We start from the raw sequence: 3,554 nt of genomic DNA on the forward strand, positions 1-3,554 counted from the left end.
CTGTTTAATACGGCAAAACTATCAGATCAAAATATAATAAGACAATAACTGTATATATCTGTAAAGGAAATCCTGTGTTTGGCTGATGTACACAGCCCTAACCAGGACATACTAGAGAATTATCAGGTGCACGTGAAATAAACGTCGCACCCCCCTCAATGATGGAAAGTATATGGAGTCTCTGTAAAATTATCAGCCACAGCACAGTGAGTAAAGACGTTGTCATCTATTTTATTACATCGCACTTGAAACAGTTGTTCAAATTATATTCCCTGTGTGGTGCCCCAGAAATAAGACCATGTTTTGGCCTAGCAGGCCTCTGTCCACTCAGGACCATGGCTTAGTGGGCGGTTTTGGATCCTGCAATGATACGTTTTCATGTTAGCGTTTGTAATCTGCTTAATAAATACTGATAAAAAAAAAGTTACAAATTCCAGAATGATTATTGGAAGAAGCTAAAAACCAGAACGGTACTAAAGTGTTCTGAAAGTTTGGCGGGAGGTCACATTTCTGTAGTGTTGGAACAGTAAATTGTAAAGTGTAGTACTGCATATGTTCGAAAGAAATAGGCATTCACTATGGAGTTAGATAAGTCAGTGCCGTATTAATGCATGGACACGCTGGGCAGTTGCCCGGGGGCCCCACGAGCATAGGGGCCTCATGGTAATCTATTCACAGACCAGAATATAACACTAATTTTCCGATCACCCGCCGCAACATTCAAATCTCCCGCTAACTCGGTAGAAGGAGAAAAATGACGACTTGTAGCGGAGAGTTGGCATGCCTGCATTCGCGAGAGAAATGTTGCTGTTTTTATTGCTTGCAATGTTATGGAAGCAGAATATTGTAACGGATTTGTGGGAGGCAATTAACGGTTTTGTTGGAGGTACCAACAAATATAAGTTTATTTTATTGATAATTTACATTTTTATTCCTGTGAGTGGTTGTGTAGGCAGGGCCCAGTGCACTGCTTTGCCCGGGGTCCTATAATGCTGTTAAGACGGCCCTGAGATAAGTGAGGTGCCTCAACTTATTGGCCCCTATTCATCGTGTTATGAAGCGGTCATTCCTTGTCATTTGAATGAATGAAGCCTAAGGCCCATATTTACTTAAGGGTGCTACAATTGTGCAAGGCCTAACTCCTATTCAAATGAATGGGAGTTAAGATGTGCTAAGGCTTAGACCCTTTAGTGAATATGATCCGTAAGTAAGGGGAAGATGGCTTAATAGCATATTGAATAAAGGCCATTAAACTCCTCCAGTAATACCCGGGACCAGAGATGGGAGAACCTCTTGTCAGTTTGATACTGCAGCAAAAATGCCGTTTTTTCTTCTCATGTTCGTTTTTTTGCAACTTCTTCTAAATTCGGAAAAAGGTCAAATCCATATTTTCTTCTAAATTTGATCATGCAAAATTGTTCTTAAAACTGAAGTGAAAAAAGCAAAATAGAGACAATAGGAATAGCATATTTTCTCGCGCTTTTAGAATAACAAAATGTTTGAACTAAAAGTATATTCAAAAATTCGAGGTCCGAACTTTGACACATTCGACTATCACTTGCCAGGGAGGTCTGCAGCAGATTTGCAAAGCAAATGTGTTTTGGCCACTATTGGCACAAATAAAACATATTTTTTTAGGAGGGTTAAGTAAGAAAGCCCAATTCACATTCTTTAACATCATGGTTCACAGTCTAGTATCTGGATTTGTTTCCTTTAAATAGTTCCTCTTTGTGGTTGCTATAGCTCACAACCAATACTTAGTATTACTAATGTGTAATATACGTGTCACTCTCTGTGGTATTCTTTGTTATGGCATCAAGGGCGTAATTTAATAAAGATCTGTTCCAGTTTGGTCCCAGTTATTTTCCAGGTAAAAATACAACAACACAATCTTTATAAAGGCAAAACATACCATTTAATGAGGAACTTCAGTGTTACAATGGTGCTCTGCTGTTTATCTCCAGGCTGTATCTGGAGACATACACAATAAGACGTGCAAAATATTAGAGGTTGGAAATTTCTAAACAATGTACTGGTGAATGCCAAACCAGGCAGATTTTACTGTTTGATGGTTATTGTTAAATTTGTTAAATCAATGGAGTTTTCAAATTGTGGTCCGTGGACCCCTGGGTGTCTGGGGATTGTTTATTGAGGTTGCGTAATGCTCTCCCTTTTTTCTGTTTGCAAAGGGAGCATGGATCAACATGAATGTAGCTGCCGCTGATCAGAGCTTCTCTGTTACCTCAGTTGTTTCATGATGAGTACAGTCCCACTCCTTTCCTGTGGTAAATCAGTCACTAATTCTGAGTGTAAAGAGAGGAGCAAAGAAGCCAAAGCTACATCCAATATGACAGATCCAATGCGACCATTCTTCCTCTAACTATAGAGGTAAATAAGAATTTTAATCAGTTAGTGTTAGGACCTGCAATATTTGGTCATGCATTGAAGTGGCTTGCAGGCTTAAAATGCTTTGGCCAAAGGGTTTAACTATATTACCCTTTTTTCAAGAGATATATAGGTATTTCACTGTATATTTTTGTTATATTGGATGTAGCTTTGGGCTTCTTCGTTTCTTGTTATATACATTTAGCCACGCCTAGTAGCACTCAAATTGACCCCTATACATATATATATATATATATACAGTGTTCGACAAATCACCCAAAAATCTACTCGCCCACCCAAAAAATCTACTCGCCACCTAGTCCCGCCCCCAACCCCGCCCCTAGTCCTGCCCCCAACCCCGCCCCTAGTCCCGCCCCCAACCCCGCTTTAAAATAAAATACATTTAATAAATTCCTAGTCAGAACAACATTCGTTTTTGACATAAATTTATTTATTGTATTACATTATACTACAATTAGTCCTTGTTACATGTGTGTGTATGTGTGTGTAAATGTCGGATATAGAAATAAAAGCCAGATGTGAATGACTAGTTTCCTGAACCCCTTAACCAGTGTCTGGATGCCCCCGCTTCACAATATCTAAAGCAGAAATCCCGCCTGGGATCTTACCTGATCCGTAGTCCCTCAATGTACAGGTGCCCTCATTCCCACAATGTTACACATTGGAGGGGATGTGTTCCTTACCTGTCTTCTGGGTTAGTGGGGGTTACGATGTCTTCCGTGTGAAGCTTGAGTCAGATCTGGAGAAAGCAGTATAGGTTATTTCGGTGTAGTATAGGGAAGTTAAGATATACAGGGTAAATAAGAGATCCAGAATGTGAGAGAGTGTGGGGGGGAGAGAGAGAGACAGGGAGAGAGACAGGGAGAGAGACAGAGAGAGAGACAGAGAGAGAGACAGAGAAAGAGAGACAGACACAGAGAGAGAGAGAGAGAGAGAGAGAGAGAGAGAGAGAGAGACAGAGGGGAGAGAGAGGGAGAGGGGAGAGAGACAGAGAGGGAGAGGGGAGAGAGACAGAGGGGAGAGAGAGGGGAGAGAGACAGAGAGAGGGGAGAGAGACGGGGAGAGAGGAGACAGACAGAGAGGGGAGAGAGACAGAGAGAGAGGGGAGAGGGGAGAGAGACAGAGCGAGAGAGGGGAGAGAGACAGAG

Source organism: Ascaphus truei, chromosome 8 (assembly GCF_040206685.1).
Source record: "Ascaphus truei isolate aAscTru1 chromosome 8, aAscTru1.hap1, whole genome shotgun sequence".
NCBI classification, from domain to species: domain Eukaryota; kingdom Metazoa; phylum Chordata; class Amphibia; order Anura; family Ascaphidae; genus Ascaphus; species Ascaphus truei.